The sequence below is a fragment of the Halichoeres trimaculatus genome, unplaced genomic scaffold (genome assembly GCF_033239565.1).
Source record: "Halichoeres trimaculatus isolate MK-OKI-2021-1 unplaced genomic scaffold, fHalTri1.1 fHalTri1_scaffold_1, whole genome shotgun sequence".
Lineage (NCBI taxonomy): Eukaryota > Metazoa > Chordata > Actinopteri > Labriformes > Labridae > Halichoeres > Halichoeres trimaculatus.
Window position 1 is genome coordinate 16,974,959 of NW_027437179.1, and position 17,073 is coordinate 16,992,031.

The 17,073-nt window shown below is 39.7% G+C and overlaps 2 non-coding genes across 2 annotated transcripts; both read right to left on the reverse strand.

Annotated features, from left to right (window-relative positions):
- Positions 1-15,733: 15,733 nt before the first annotated feature.
- On the reverse strand, positions 15,734-15,806 carry trnaf-gaa (transfer RNA phenylalanine (anticodon GAA)). The gene has a single exon. It is a non-coding gene; the product is annotated as a tRNA-Phe (tRNA).
- Positions 15,807-16,441: 635 nt separating this feature from the next.
- trnaf-gaa (transfer RNA phenylalanine (anticodon GAA)) lies at positions 16,442-16,514 on the reverse strand. The gene has a single exon. It is a non-coding gene; the product is annotated as a tRNA-Phe (tRNA).
- Positions 16,515-17,073: the final 559 nt, after the last annotated feature.

A 17,073-nucleotide genomic window follows, 5' to 3' on the forward strand; every position in this document is an offset into this window, starting at 1 on the left:
CAGCTTTAATTTTTTAATTTATTTTGGTAGATTTAACTTACTCAGTTTTCTGTGTTGTAAATATGCTTAATCTTTATTTTGCCCCAAAGTTGATGTTTTTCTATTACAATGTCACATCTGACAGCTACCAATGTACTGAACTGTGTGCAATCAGTACACTTTGTTGAGATTATGTCTTTGAAAGTGAGATGTCTTTATGTGTTGTATCTGAGGATGCATTTGTTGTGGCCAAAGTTTACTTGTTTAATCAGTGTAATGTATTGATGTATTGTTAGTGTCTTGTGTAAAATTCAAAAATTAATAAAAATACTGTCCAAAATATGTACTGTTATCACAGCACACCCCATCTCTGCTAGAACACAAAATGCTGTCAATTAATCTCTTATCCATCAGTTATTTACATATCTAAATATGTATTTAACTCTCCTCCAATCATGCTGCCCCCTTTTTGCTCAGGCTGAAGCTCTGTACCATGATAATAATCCTGTGTAGGTGATAGATAAGCAGGGTTGAGAGACTCCTGAGTGACTCCTGAGTGCTTGGCCTGATGATGGCTCTTCGTGGGTGCTGATGAGAAAAGCTTGGTTTTGTTCCAGCAGGCCGGCTGAAGAACACCTGAGGTCCAAAGGGAGGAAGAGAAAGGGATAGATAAACGAGGAAGAGTACTGCAGTCTGTTTGCCGCAGCACTGATGGAAGACAAGAAAAGCACACACCTGCATGCAGAACACAAAATCCCTTTCTTATTTGTCACAGTTATCTAGATGGTGTTGGCTCAAAGCAGAAGACAAATTACAAGTGCTTTGTGCTGGAAAATAAATAGAATGCAAGTTGGTCTTTTCGTCTGTCTGACTCAGTAAAAAACAAACTGCAAACACTGGCATGTTCAAAGATGGTGACTTGATTGATTTTCCAGCTACAGAAGAAAACGTCAGCATGAATACCCTTGGCCCACAACAACCAAAGTACAAACAGTCGTGGCCAAAAGTTTTGAGAATGGCACAAATTTTGATTTTCACAAAGTTTTCTTCCTAAGTTCTAAGTTTGTATTAACTCTACAGTGTGAGGAGTGATCAGATAAATAGCAAATAACTGATTCATTCCATGCCATGAAAAATTACCTTATAACAAAAACTACTGCATCCCACGAGGCCAGGCTTCTGGGCACCCAAGAAAATCAAGCAAGTGCCAGGACTGTCTCCTAAAGAGGATGCAGCAAAGAAATCAGTTCACCACCAGTGCAGAGCTTGCTCAAGAATGGCAGAAGGCAGGTGCGAGTGCATCTGGACGCACAGTGAGACGAAGGCTTTTGGGGGATGGCTTGATGTCAAGCAGGGCAGCAAAGACGCCACTATTCTCCAAGAAAAACACCAAGGACAGACTAAAATTCTGCAGAAAGTATCAGGATTGGATTGCAGAGGACTGGGGTAAAGTTACTTTTCCTGATGAAGACTCCTTCAGGGTGTTTGGGGCGTCTGGAAAAATAGTTGTACGGGGGGGAAAGGTGAGTGCTACCATGAGTCCTGTGTCGCTCCAACATTAAAGCATCCTGGCACTGTTCATGTGTGGGGTTGCTTCACATCCAGGGGAGTGCGTTTGCTCAAAATTTTGCTTAAAAACTCTGCCGGGAATAAGGAATGGTATCAAAACATTCTTCAAGAGCAACTTCTCCAATTGATCCAGGAGAAATTTGGAAATCAACAATTCTTTTTCCAGCATGATGGAGCACCATGTCACTGAGCAAAAGTGATAACCAAGTGGCTTGGTGAACAAAACATTGAAATTTGGGGTCCATGGCCAGAGAACCCCCCAGATCTCAATCCCACCAAGAACCTGTGGTCATTTCTTAGAAAGAAGGTAGACAAACAAGACAGACAAAATTAGACAGGAATGTGTTGCCATCATTTAATATTTTGCCCAGAAACTGATATCCAGCATGCCAAGAAAAATTCTTAAAAGTTTTTAAAGAGAAGGGTCAATACTGTAAATATTAACTTATTGCTAAAACTAGTTGGATTCTTCAATATAACGTTAACACACGTATGGTATGCTTGTAGTTCTACTTTATTATACCATGTAAACATCTGACGAAAGGTTTAGAAAACATATGGCAGCAAACTTTGTGAAAACTAAAATTCGTGCCATTCTCAAAACTTTTGGCCAGGACTGTACATTGTAACTCTTTGCACCCTTTAAAACAATTGTGATGTACCAACAAGCCTCAGTAACTTGAGACTAAATATCTGCATACACTTTCAGTTAATCTTGTGGGAATGAAATGAGTTATTCAAAAAGTACTTCCTGTATTTTTCTACAGATTTAACACTCTGAGGCTGCAAACTCAATAAGGTGCTAGGCTCCACCCTGTTGGCTATGGCTGCCTTTTGCAGCAGCTCTCTCTTCTTTGTCTTTTTCTTGTAATTTTTTCGTCTTGTTTTCATAATCTTTGTATTTGGAGTGGATCATTACTTTGTTTGGCTCATTTGTTGGTCATGGACACCAAACTTTTTGTGTCTTCAGCGATATTTTTCTCCTGTGTTTGTCTGGAGATCCTACATGTAACTATGGCTGCATTGTTTACATGTGAAATCAGCTGTTAGCAGCCTGTAGCATGCCAGTGCTAACTGGTGTAAGGCCTGATGTCTTCCCACAAGGTGAGGAGAAGGAGGTGAGGATGACGTGCTGGTTCTCAAGTGTGAGCTAAGAAGTGACAACCCTGTGGAGGTGGAGGCTGAACTGGAGAATGATGGACAAGCTGTCATCATCTATTTTCTTATGGACCTTTTTGCACTTTCTATACACTTTCTTACTTTTGTTTTCTTAATTGCTGCTGTGACTTTAGTTTTGTTGTACTTGTTACAATGACAATAAAGCTCTATTCTATTCTATTCTATTCTATTCTATTCTAAGTCCTCTTTGGACTCTGTGAACTTCTAACAAGGATTCAGAGTAAAAGGACCCACTCCATAATTTCTGGTGCAGCAGGTGGGGATCCTTTCAGTTGTGATGTAACACATGTGCTATGAGACATGAACATGCTGATGACACGCTAACACAAGGTCACATAGCTGTAATTTCTAAATAAGATCTGGTGTCTAGCCCATGACGGCTTCCTTCCGAGGCATCTAACAGCCTTAAAACAGGACGCGCCAGCTTTCTTTCCAAATCCACACTCGGTGCTCAAACCATCCATCACTCCTGTGTGCCAGGACAGTTTGGGGTATTAGGATGGACTTTCTCAGCTCACTGTTCACTTACAAATAATTATAAGCTGATATATCTGGTCTGAGAACTCTATTCTTCACGGCCAAATCATACTTACATAACACTAAATGACCGGACATGGTTACACCACACATATGAGCAGTCAGAATCAGATAAGGAGGTAGACAATAAAATCAGGATGTGTGGAGAGGGTCTGTCCTACCTGAGGCTCAAACACTTTTGGCCTCGCTTGGTGGTCTCAAGGGATTCGCCTCTTTACCTGCTAACGCTGTAACTGTTTATAAGTTACCCACCAAAAGATCAGCAGGGTTAAACACACACACAGGCACAAACAAAACAAGGTCCCAAAAATAGAAACTAGTGTTTCCATGCCATTGACCCCTTCAGCCCTCACAGCCACAGTGTTTTCACAGGGAAGGAGTCACTTAATTGAATTTCTTAAGCAGCCAAGGAGTCAGTGACGAATAAGAAACCACGCTGCCAAACTCTCTCATGTCCCAAAGGAAGGGGTCAGTATGTTCCTTAAAGGAAGTGATATGAGCACGTACACAGTACAACATGAAGGATGCATATGCAAACATTAAGAGCTGAAGCTGTGTGACGTCTGAATAAAATGCTCAAAAATGCTGGGTACAGCAGAAAGCACCAAACTTCCGGATGTTTAGGTGGCCTGCAGCTGAAACCACTGCAGGGTGAATCTAGGTCTCATAATGGCTAAAATAGATCGAGGAGGGAGAAAAGTCTTTGGAACAGAGAGATGAGAGACAGAGAGGCTGAGGATGTGGACGGATACTGAAGAGAGCTGGATGCTAGCCAGACCCAGATATGGATTCAGAATGAGCTGGAAGAGCCAGCTCCTGCTTCAACAGGCCAATAATATTGCAACCCAAGTTAAATATAAACTCAGTAATCCCTCAACAAAAGGGCACTTATTGGGGGAAGAAGGAAGAATGTAGCTGGCAAATGCCCAGAGCTCCCCAGAGCAGGTTGGCCTCTTAAGCTCAGTGCCCTCTCAATGACAAATACCTCACTGGGCAGCTGGTTTGCCTGGCATACACCAAGAATTTATCTGGATCCTGACCCATACCTCTCCATTCGAAATGGGCTGACACCTACTAATCAGAAAAGTTGAGCCTGTGAGAGGATTATCATGCGCATTCTCAGGATTAAAACTCATCACACTTTCCACGACTGACAGATGATGACTAACTGCTAAGTCGCTGCCATGAAGGGGAATGAAACTCACACAGTCGTCCTGTTGGATTGAAGTAAGAACCTGAATTATTCATGAAGGTCAAAGAGGCTCTGCCAGCTCCAGGTCTCAGCCACACTTTGACACTTTGGCCTTAAATGAGGTGACCGTGTAGTGCAACTTTCTCTCCTGAAGACAACCCTGATGCTGTTTCAACCCATAAACAAATGTGCAGTATCAAGTGACGGCGTCTCTGTACATTCAGATCTGTGAGGGAAGCACTCATTAATGTACCATGCCTCCCCTGAAGCAAACAGACTGAGAGTACTGATGGGATCTATTCTGAGCTTTTTTTTTACACTAAACATTGCGTGACTCTTTAACCCTCATCATTAAAGAATGTTTCCACTAAGCCACTGCTGGGTGGCAGCTCGTCATATAAGCCAAGTGTGTCACCATGTTTCTGTGACAGCTTAAAGTGTGTCAGCCATTTCAAAGAACAAATAAATGCATTGAAAAGGTTAATCAGATACTTAAATCAAAGTAACTGCATTAAAAAAAAACATCTTGATAGATGTTGAAGCCTGACTGTAGTTAGCAGTGTGTTTAAGTTTGTGTAGTAAGGACCATCTAACCAGAGGTTTGGGACATTAATAGGAGCTGAATGATTGATTGCAAGAAGCTGCATGTCTCAGGCAGACAGAAAATAAGATTGAGGACGTGCATTGGCTTAAAATCAGGGGATAACTATGAAGCGGTGCTACAAAGCCAAAGAGTGCTGCTATGCCCAGATATGAGAGGCACTCGCCAAGGTTATGAACTGTGGTTTGTAGTGCAAATATAAACTAAAAGAAACAAACTTGCAATCATTATTAATGTTGTAAAAAGGCATGCAGACTAATTTTTCTGTTAAGCATTTGCTGCACTCTTAGATCAAAAATCAATCTTTACAAGGGGCATCCCTGTGTCAGGTAACACAGTAGGATTTAAATGGAGTCTTAACTCTACCGCTGCAGACAGCTTTGGCCACTTCATTGGCACACAGAAGGCTAATGCGATCATTCATCATCCAGCCATCAGTCAAGCTGTCAGCAGCTCACCTTCTCTTACAGAGGTAGTCCCAAGCTGGGGAGTTCTCTGACTCCAGAGAGATCCCACGTTTAGCCAGGATTTAAGTTTAACCTGCTACAATGCATCTCCAAAGCCACATGAAAAGAGCTGCAGCGGGGTGGATATCCAATAACCTTTACATGAGTTATCCCCATTGTCTGCTTGCTTTGTCCGTTATGCCCATTACATAATGAGTATTAGCACATCACTTTTCTTTACTCTTTACTTTGATTCACTATAGTCTTTGAGCAGAACAATTGAGAAAGATCCTGTCGGTCAGTTTTGATTTAAAAACATTGAAACCAGTGGATTTGAAAATTAGATCTGTTAAAGTGTTAAGAATGCTGTGCTGGCACCAAGTGATGATAAAATTCATGATTTGAGTTTCACAATTATTGAGCCTCAACCTGGCTCTAGCTATGTTATCAAACTCCTAGACAACCAATAGAATTAAACTTAGATTAAATAACTGCAGGTCATAGTGTGGTTACTCTGCCTTCACCTCTACATGTTCGTGTCAGGCAGTTCACCTGCGTCTCACACTGTGGGAGATCATCCAACAGAAAATGAGAAGTGCCTGTGAAATATGTGGCGCTAAAATTTATCTTCAGTATGAAGACAGCTTGTCATCATCCCCGGCAGCCACAGGGCCTCAGTTTTCAGCGACACGGAATACTATCGCTGCATGGGGGAAAGAGGCCTTCATGTGTGGGGGAATCCTCTCCATAACATGTTATGTAAGTGCTAAAGAAGAGTCCTACCATTAAGGGAGATCACAGACGCTCTGAGGGTAGGCTCCCTGGCTGGGCTGAATAACGAATATAACACTGAATAACTGAATAACAAATAACAAACAAAAGAAGATGCAGGATGTCAAAGATAAAATAGTAAGACAATCAAAATCTGGTTTTATCTTCTCCAAAGTGATAGCTCACTCCGTAAATCAAATATATTTGGGTTCTGATTTAGACCTTTGGACAAAACATATCCATAAAGGCACCACCTTTGATAGTGCCTTTATGGTACTACCTTTGGCACTCCCCGCTGCTGGAGAGAAATCTCTTCTCTCCAGAAGCGGTGAGGAGAATGCCAAAGTTGAAGAGCCATCACTGCTTTGATTTTGGCTGTAAACAGCCACATAGTTCCATGCACAAGCTTCCCATCTCGGAAGAAGACAAGTCTAAGTGGCTAGAGTTCATTTATCGAGGAAAAGTGCCAGCTACACTCAGTAAAACTGTGCATGTGTGTGTCAGTCACTTCACGACCGACTGCTTTTCCAACTTTGGACAGTACAACAGAGGGCTAGCGAATAGACTGGTCCTGAATCCAGGGGCATCACTAACCATCCGCCAACAAACCTCGGACCCTGGAAATGTGAGTAATTTAAATGCTGTGTGCTGTGGAGCAGATGTAAGAGCTTTTCCTCAGTGTCCCCCCTGTCTCTGTGTTAGCTTCAGGATGCTAACTTTAGTTGTGGTTATCCTGTTGTTTTAGCCTGTAATGTTACGGTAAACAAGCTTCGCTGTTTTCTAAACATTGTGCACTCGGAGCTCGTGGCACAGTATCAGCGGTGGCTCATTTACATATGAAGGTCACGCCCACTAAATCAGAGCGTTCTGAACAGAGGGGCTATGAGAGCCTGGAAACAATGCTGCTGTGCTTGATTTATTGGCTTTTTGGACCAAAACACGTGACTATCATTTCATGAATACATCAATGATCCATATTAAACTGCAGAAAAAGAGCATATTATGGGACTTTAAATCGTCAAATTAATGAGTGCAACAAATAAAATATCAAAGACCAGGGAGGCACGGGTTTGCAAGGACTCATCTTTGATAGGGTTTGTTTGCAGCACTGGACCTCACTGGATTGAATCCAGGTTTATCATTCTGCTCCTACAAATTTCCGAGGTTATATAGACTCATTTGCTTTGGCTATTATCCATTAAGTGAATGTGGTGGCTGTAGCATACTGACAGTAGATCAAATATTAACAAATGGCACAAGGATGAGGTAACAGAATCAGCCCAGCATGTAACATTTTAATACTCTTCCTATTAGTTATTGGTACAAGAATTTTCTGAGATTGTCGACTGTTTGCTTGTGTAACTGTTTGTTTACTTAAAAATAGTTATTGGTAAAAAGTTCTGTACTTGCAAAATTGCTGTCATTCGAGGTGACAGCAGCGGTGACTGCTCTTTTTTTTTTTTTTTTTTTTTTTTTTTTTGTAAGAAAAAAATCACCCATTTTTGATCAAACAATGTTGACCTATTTAGTGTGATGGTTGATGGTCAGAGTTAGCTGACATAACAGGTCATGGTCTAGATTCTGCAAAAACAGGCCAGGGCTACACAAGCTTTGAGGGCTCAGACAGATATCAAAAGACAGATGCTTTGATGGAATACACAATCCTTCCAGATTTGGTGGACTGTCAGACAGTGTTTACAGATCAAAAACCACATTGATAACTGAGCTTCTCCCCATTATTACTCAGCCTCTGTTTTTAATATCCTCCTGTATTTGGCCCTTGCTGAAACAAACACAGGACACAGAACCACAGAACCACAGAACCAAGGTTATGAAGAGAGGTTGAGTGAGCTGTTGGCACAGGGCATTGAGTAACTGGCATGACCTCACACTTATTAACCCCTGAGACCTCTGTGAGTCAAGAGGAAAAAATGTGAAATGTAGAGCTGAAAGAATGTGGTGTCATCGAGGATGTAAACAAACTGTGAGAGCGCATCCACATTGGGTGGTTAGTAAACTCACCATATACAGTGCATGCTTCTGCTTGTAACAGCAACCCATATAAATGAAAAATTTCCTTTCTTTACTCACTTAAAAAAAAAAAAAAAAAAAAAAAGATCAATTTAGACATATTTTTATCGTGCTCCATTGCTATTTCTTGATCTGTTTCAAGTCATATTCTGAATGTAACACAATGCATGAAAGTTTGCCCAAAGAAATAAATCATCACAAAGGGGCAACAGAAGAGCAGAAGAAAGCTAACCTACGTTACAAACTTGCAAAATTTGCTTGTTGTCACTTTTCAAACAACAGCGCTTTTTAACTGTTGGTAAATAACTTATCTTGTTGTTTTGTATCTGGTAAAAAGTTTTCCTGAACAAAAAAAAATAATGATAAAAAGAAGATCTGTTCTCCATTTATTTCCAAAACAAACACATCTTGTCAAGAGTTGCATCTTCACTACAATGTGAGTGCGACCCCGGGCCAAAAGGTGTCGCTGCAATCCTATGAAAACAGATCTTCTTCACAGCATCTTGAACTAAACCTAAGCAGATATGTTAACATATTTGTTACATTTTGGGTCAATCATTGATTATTTTCTTTTATCACATTTCAGGTTGTTGTTGTTATGAGTTGGGGTTTTCATATCGACAAACAATTTGAATTGATGAAGTTATCATCAAAATTGAATTTTTAAATTATTTTAGCAATGTGGGGGGTTTACAGCAGAAATTAAGTCAATTTATTTCAGTTCATTCAGGCTGTTTTTTTACACAGGTCTTTATAGTTCAATCCACCACTTTATTGGGTGAAGAGAACAACAGCAAACTTTTGATCTGATGACGTCAAACCGCGCCCCGGCATTTGCAAAGGTCAGCACAACTCAGAGGGACCAACACCAATTTGTGCAACAACACCTACACAAACTACACAAGGAAACAAGGCTCCTCGCTGTCCCTGGAGACGGTTCAACAGACCCTGTGTGGGTTCCTCACTTTCTTCTCAGACAGACTTAGAAGACAATGTCTCCTTTTTATCAAAGGACAAAAGCGAGGTCATACTCTGTTCCCTTGGACAACCTTTCCTTGTCACACTAGGACTGCCTGCATCGTGGTGGGTTATGTCACAAGAGCTCCACAACAAGAGCATCTTAGAAAAACTCTGGCGTCCTCCTCCTCTGTCAGCTGGATCTCTCCAGAAACACACTCTGAGTTATGCAACAACAGATGAATAGTAGACGTAGTTTTCTGTGACAACAGAAACATGTTGAGTCCCATTCACTCCATTTGAACCATTTGATGTCGTGTTGTTGTACAAACCCCTGAACTTGTTCATTTGTGCTTTGGCTGCTTGGTGATGATGACAAAAGCACAGATGGGTGCTGCATTACATCAGATGTGTGATATGAATAAGGAATACATCAAACAAAGATACAGTAAAACAAGAAATCAACATGAAATGAATGAAGAGAGAAACATTAAGGCACCTACTCTTTCTTTTTTTTTTAAAGTGCAGCAAAATGACAACTAACTTGAAAGACAGTCAACTGTCTTTAAAACCAGACAAAAAAGCTCCCAATTTTAGCCTCTATAGGAGACCGTTTGAGGCCTCTGTGAAGGATTTTCTTATCGCAATCACTTCCCATTGGTAGAGGCCCAACAGATTCAACCCCCATCCATATCAACATGAAATCAGACACGACCAGTAGAATTAAAATGTCAAGCAACAGGAGATGATGCTTTTGTAATCGGAAGTACAGACGCTCAGTTGTCTCATTATTTTGCCATCATAACTCGAGCCCAATGGACATTTATGAGGGTAGACTACATGTTTATGTCCACAAATGAATCTACCTTTTACTCTGATTTTTCTACCTGTGTAACATGGAAACATGATGGTCTGACCTCATTATAACATGATCCAAAGTGACACTTAAACCTTTTGAAGAGACCCAGGTTTTGCTCTTAACTATTTCCTTTTGAAATGTTTACAGGGCACTTTGCACTTTTTTTCTGGTGTCATTTGTGCATACTTCAAAAAGCCATTGTGACGCAAATTAACCACCAAGCCCCATTGTTGAGGAGCTCCTCAGCTGGTGCAAAGAAAACCAACCAACCAACCAACATTTTAAAACCAAGGCCACTTCTTTTAAATCAAATGTGCACTACAGTAAAGTTCAGAAAAACAGCTGTGATTGTTCTTTATAAATGTTGCAGTATGTAAGTTTACAGTTTGACAGAGTGAGGGTAAAGATATCACTAAAATTCATCTGTTTATTTAACAAGTACTTTATCAGGTAATGTTATTGGGAAGTTAATTCTCAAGAGAGGCCTGGTATCAGTTGATTTTGTTGTATTAAGAGGTGTTTTTCTTTAATTTTATGTTGAGTCAAAGCTCCTATAGCCTGCCATTAAGACATCAGGCCCTCTTCTACTTGGAGCTCAACCTGTTATGCAACTGGGACAGAAACTGGGTAAAGTTTGCTGAATAGAAGTCACTTCTTCTCCAGTTATGCAAGCCTTCAGGCCATGCCAAGTTGACCGAAGCGTCTGTGGGAGCTGCTTTAAAGTGAAACTGCACTGAATAGAGTTTTGATTAATTAAAGCCAAAACATCCTTTCCTTCACAACCGTCTATCCGTCCGGCTGCCCGGACTGTTCTCCACCTGCAGGTTTCATTCGGCCACTTAGTTGAATGGATTCAGAGCTTTGACTGGCGTCCTCAGGAATTCATTGTGGCTTTCCAAGTGCAGTGGAACAAAGCCGCCAGGAAACCGAACTGCAGCCGTGGAAATGAAAAGGAAGACGGTAAGGGATCTTGCATAATCAAGCACAGGATATTACATAGCAACAAATTACATAGCAACAAATGAGAAAGCTGGATGTCTGCTGGAAAGAGACACATGGTTAGATTGTAATTTACGTTGGTGTGTGCTTGAAGAAGCAGGAGAGTTAATGCACGTTACAAAGCATCAACCCTTCAAACACACGAGCATAATTACAGATTGTGCCATGCAAGAACATCTGCTGCACTTGTGAAAAACAAGCTTACATTCAGGATAGCATATAAGGGTTTTACAAGATAAAGATCAAACATCGTATTTAATATAAGCACACAGATTAATAAATCCTCCTCTGCTGTTAAACTGACAAGTGTTTGATCCAAAAACTCAAGAATTTCCCTGAAGGGAAAGAACATGATGTGAATTTGGAGGTTTGGGTATCTACTCTAATCAGCGACCCCTGAATGTGGCTGAACACAGTTTCATTTGGATAGGAAAAAAACTTTACAAGTCTTTGCAAATTAAAAACACCTGTCTTATAATTCTAATAGGTTTTACCGTCTCCCTTTGTATATGATATGGGCATGAGCAGCTAAAGAAGCTAACAGGCACCTGGGTTTTACAAATTAAGTACTGGGTGAAATCTAGCGAAGTTTTTGGCCCGGCACTGCCCATTTCTGACTGACACCTGAAAACAAACAAACAAACAACCAGGATGAGAGTCACGGATGCCAACAGACTCGGTGACATTACTGAGGTGGAGCTTGACTCTCTGACAGCGGTGTCAGAGAGAAGGATGCTGTCGTTGCTGCATAACATCTTTGACAATGTCTAACATCCTCTCCACAGTGAACTGGTCAGACACAAGAGCACAATCAGTGCAAGACTGATTCCCCAAAGATGCACACGAGACAGGAGGTCATTCCTACCTGTGGCCGTCCGGCTTCTCAACTCCTACCTGTAAAAATGGACTATTAACACAGTCAAACTTGTTTAACAAATCCACAATCCATCTGCTTTACATAATTCACAAGTACAATATCTTAAATCCTAAACTCAATTTGTCACACTCATCATGTAAATATCGCCTAACTTGTATATACACTTTTTTGGGTACTTATTGATAATTTTATGACTCACCTATTGTTTACTGATAGCACACTACTCATTCTATTGAATCTTATTTATTGTTTATTCTATTTAATTTTATTTCATTGTCTACTTTATTACCCTACTCCTACTGCTGTGATGTGTGATAAAGTATATCTGATTCTGATTCGTTTCGCCAAATCAAATATTGTTTCTATCAAACTTTAAGCCTCATTAGTTCAGTTAAAGTGTTTCAGGCTCCTCTGGACTGTTATTTTCTCCATGTCCTTGTTGACTTTGTCAAAGGAAGTCGGGCTTGTGTTTCTTCCTAAACCCTGCAGCACATCAGAACATTTTGCACCTTTTCTGTCCCCTCCTGCCAATCTCCCGCGTTGTTGGTGCTCTGAATCACTTTCTGTCTGCTCATTATCAATGCACCGGTGATTAGCACATTTCCACAGAGAGCTGGTCGGGTATTCATTCAGGTTTCAATGGGTTTGACGCAAATCCCTGACCTGTTAGGCGTCCTGTGGCCTGGACCTGCTCTCCTGAATTGTGGCTCTTTTGCCTCTACACGCCTCAGCTGGCACTTAGACAAGCCACAGCAGCTGACAGGGCCAGGACTCTGTGAGAGTACCACAGGAGGTCCTGTAAATCTGCTGCAGTCCTGCTGAGGTGCTGCTGGCATGATCTGATGTCTGACTTTAAAAATAAAACACAGGAAGTGCATGAAACCATCTCATTTATTTTAGTATATTCGTGACAATAGTTTGTAGAAATGTATTCTTTAAGCACACCTTTTCCTCTTTCATCTTCAGAACTGCAGCTTACAGACATCTTGGTATACATGGATATATCGCCTCTTAGTATCCACATTTACGGTTTAACTAATCAATTTGTCACTACAATTTTTTTTCTCTTACTCTTTCAAATACTCTGGTAACATTTGAAGCAACTTAAAATATGAACAAACAAAGAAAAATCTGTATAAAATCACACCCCTAGGACATAATCTGTCTTTTATTTTAACATCCAAATTCATACAAGCATCTCAATGAAAGAGCAGAGAGACGCTTAATCAATGATCCTATTTTAGTAAATGTTGACTTACCAAGCATTTCATTGTCTTAAATTAATGCTTAAAATTAAAAACAACAGAATCAACACTGATCCAATTATCTATAATACCAATCTTCAACTCCATCTGCAATCAAACACTGAGTATTGTTCAGGCTTTTATTCCATAAAAAAACAGGTCCACTTTACTAAAGTGTCCAAAATCATCTATTTGTGCACAAATGGATTATATTAAGTGTTTTTCTTCATCTGAAGTTGTTACTGTTGTAAAGTCTCATGGTTTCAAGCTTTGTTAATGTACAGTACTGTGTCTCACATCCCAAAGAGGTTTCAGAGGGGACTCAACTGCTACTGGATCAAACCAACAACCTTTAGATCTTCAGTCTAAAGCTCTCCCGACAGAACTATTTCAACGTGTAGTTGTTGTGTTCTGCTGCTGCAATTCCACCATATGACCACAGGAGGTCGTTGTGCGTTTTGTTATGGCACAGACACTGGTGGGGTCAAAAATAGAAGTCATCAGAAGTAATGCATTCATATTGAAGAAAGTTACAAATTTGAATAGTGTTTACTGTCAAAAAATCAGGTAAATAAATCAAAACTAAGCTATGATATTGAAGGGGTTCCATATCACTGAAAAGGTTAATTAATGCTATGTCTGATACTGCTCTCTGATATAAAGAAACTGCAATTGCAGTTTCTAGAGAAAAAAAAATAAGCAGAAAAAAAAGTCAACCCCCTGCTGAATTATTTTTTATTAATTTTTAATTTAAACAATATAACTTTTGGTATAAATTGAAAAATCAAATATGATTCCTCTGTGATATGATTACCAAAATTACCAAATGTCAAGATTGGCCCATAGTTTGTTTTGAACAGATAAGCCCAGATCTGGATCGGGTTCCAATCAGGCTGGAACTAGACATCCCCATAAATTTGGATTGGGTTTGGACTCAACATCCAGATTGGATCTAGTCTGGGACCAGATTGGTTTTGGACCAGAAATCTAGATAAAGTCTGGATCAGGCCAGATGTCCAGACAAGGTCCATTGGGTTCGTACCCAGAGGCCTGGATTAGGTTCGCCTGGGTTTGGACCACACGTCTGCATTCGGTTTGAATTAGATCCGGATTAGACCTGATGTGCTGATTACATCCAAAAATTGCTGAATGTTTTCAAGTTTGAATGGAAGTAAAATCGTGAAAAAGTGAAAGGTCTCTTAAAGTAGAGCAACAGACGTCAAAGTCACTTGTCCCGAATGAGGCTGGGGCGGTTTGAATTGGTGAAATTTGTGAAAGTTTCAGCGATTGGAAAAGGTGAGCGGAAGAATAATAATAAGAGGAATAATAACAAAGTATTTCTCACAGAAGAAATGCTGTGAATGTAACCAGGGAACTGAAGTAACTCCACATACAGACGGTGTGAACTTCGTAGCAAGGGTGAAAAATAGTGTTGTATTCAGACAGAAATTTGAAGAAGACTTGTCGTTCATGGGAAACTAATGCATCATTCTAACTACTTATGATACACTTAAATTTAATGAGCAATTTCTACCAGTACTTCAATGACTCTTACTTTGCTGAAATGACATTATCTCCTGAACTGATGCCAATCGTCTGCCGAAACTCAGGATCGATTCCTCAACCTTCATATCTTCAGTCCAACTTTCTCACGAGATGGACCCAGGTTGGCGAAATCACTAAAAGATGGTCTTCGCTCCCTGATTGGTCAGCATAAGACGAACACGGCTATTTGATTGGCCTGTGAAATATGGACTTGCCCATTTGATTGGCAGACAGATGATGAAGCTGGCGCTGTGATAGGGGGTAAAGAATACGGTAAAAGGGACCAAATATGACATGATGTATGAATATTTCGCATTTATTCATTTAAACAATAAAATAAGGTGAAAATAAAATGGATATGTAGTTACTCGTCAAATGTTGATCAATAAAAAATTTGAAATGTTTCAAAAACTCACCATGACATTTGTTTTGAAACTGTTTGGTGTTTTAAACAAAGAAATAGGTATTAGATGTGCTTGTGAGCATAAAGATTGCAATAAATTTGCATCTTAAAGTATTTCATCAATTCCTTATCAATTAAAAGTGTATCTATGTGCTGGGGTTCAGACAGCTCTTCTTGGGTGCTGTGGTGACCCACACACCCTGATCACAACCTGTTTGTTCCCCTTTCCCTCTGAAAAGATAAACTAGACAATCGAATCAAAAAACGATTGAAAAACAGCTTCTTCCCGCCACCTGTTCAATCAGTGCTCCCCTCACTCAGATAAAGGTGTTTATTGGTTAGGCATAATTTAACCATCATTTTATTTATTAATTCTGTAATTTTATTTCAGTTTATTAATGACTAATTCTATCCTAAAGATTTCCTAAAGTTTCTCTGAATGTTGCACCAAGATGAAAATAAGCAAGTATTCTATTCCGCATTGTAAAAACAACTTTTTTCCGTATTGGAGAGAACAAAAGTGCTCAAAATGACACCCGTCTTTTGCCGAAACCCGGGATCGAACCAGGGACCTTTAGATCTTCAGTCTAACGCTCTCCCAACTGAGCTATTTCGGCGTCCATGTGTGACGTATGTAATTCCATTTTTGTACCACTAGAGGACAGTCTGATCAAAGATTTATCATATTAATCATCTACGGAAGATGTTTTTTAAATAAATCGTTTTTATTATTATTATTATTATTATTATTATTATTATTATTATTATTATTATTATTATTATTATTATTATTATTATTATGATTATTATTATTATTATTATTATTATTATTATTATTATAAAACGTTAAAGGCTTGCAGTTGCAACCAGCAAGGTTTGAGAAGTTTTACAGTTGATTGCCACATGCCCTTATTCTCAATGGCTGGTTGTTTAGTTTGGAGGAGAAATTAACTGTAGTCATCGTCATAGAGCTGTTTGTCTGAAAGTGAAAGTTTCCTCTGTCCTTTTCTACACGTAAGCAGTCACTGTTAAGCTGTAAGTGCACTGCCTTTTTAAAACCAATATTTTTTTTTGTTTTGTGAAAATTATGTGTAGGAATGGAAATAAAAAAGTATTTATGAGCAAAGTATAAATAAATACATACATAAATGAATAAATAAATAATGAAAACACTGTTTCTGAAATACAGCCATTTAGGAGGACGAAGGAGAAACGAAGAAAAAGGGCTACTGACGAAAAGGCACCCGCCCGCTGCCGAAACCCGGGATCGAACCAGGGACCTTTAGATCTTCAGTCTAACGCTCTCCCAACTGAGCTATTTCGGCGCGACGTCCCACAGGTGTAATGTCAGATTAAATCGCTAGAGGTCTCTGGTGAGTTAAGGGAAATTATTTATTGTGTTCCTATCGATTCAGAAAAATATTGCCATATAAATAAAAATAATAAAATAAAGATTAGCCACATGTTATTCAATACATATACATGAAAATGTAAAAAGGTCCTGAAATTATAAATACTGGACTGATTGTTTTTGCTTTTGCTTTACCCTGCAGGCTTCATCCCACATGGATGACCTTTTTTTCGAATTCTGCAGAGGTCTGGAGCGCCTTACTCCCACACAACTCAAAGCCCACGCACGTTTTCAAAAATCATGAAAGATTTCAAACAGTGCGTACAGCATAGCTCCCTGGGAAGGGCATGGCACAAGCAATGCAGGTGTTGGAGGTGCTCTGAGCCCACCAACAGCACCAGTGCTGAACATGGACTCCACACATACACAGCAATCTCATCAGAGATTAAAAGGCCAGATTTCTGTCAAAGCTTGATTTTAGCATGCCGAGAGTAATAACATTGAGCTCAAATTTACACATTTGCATTGCATCA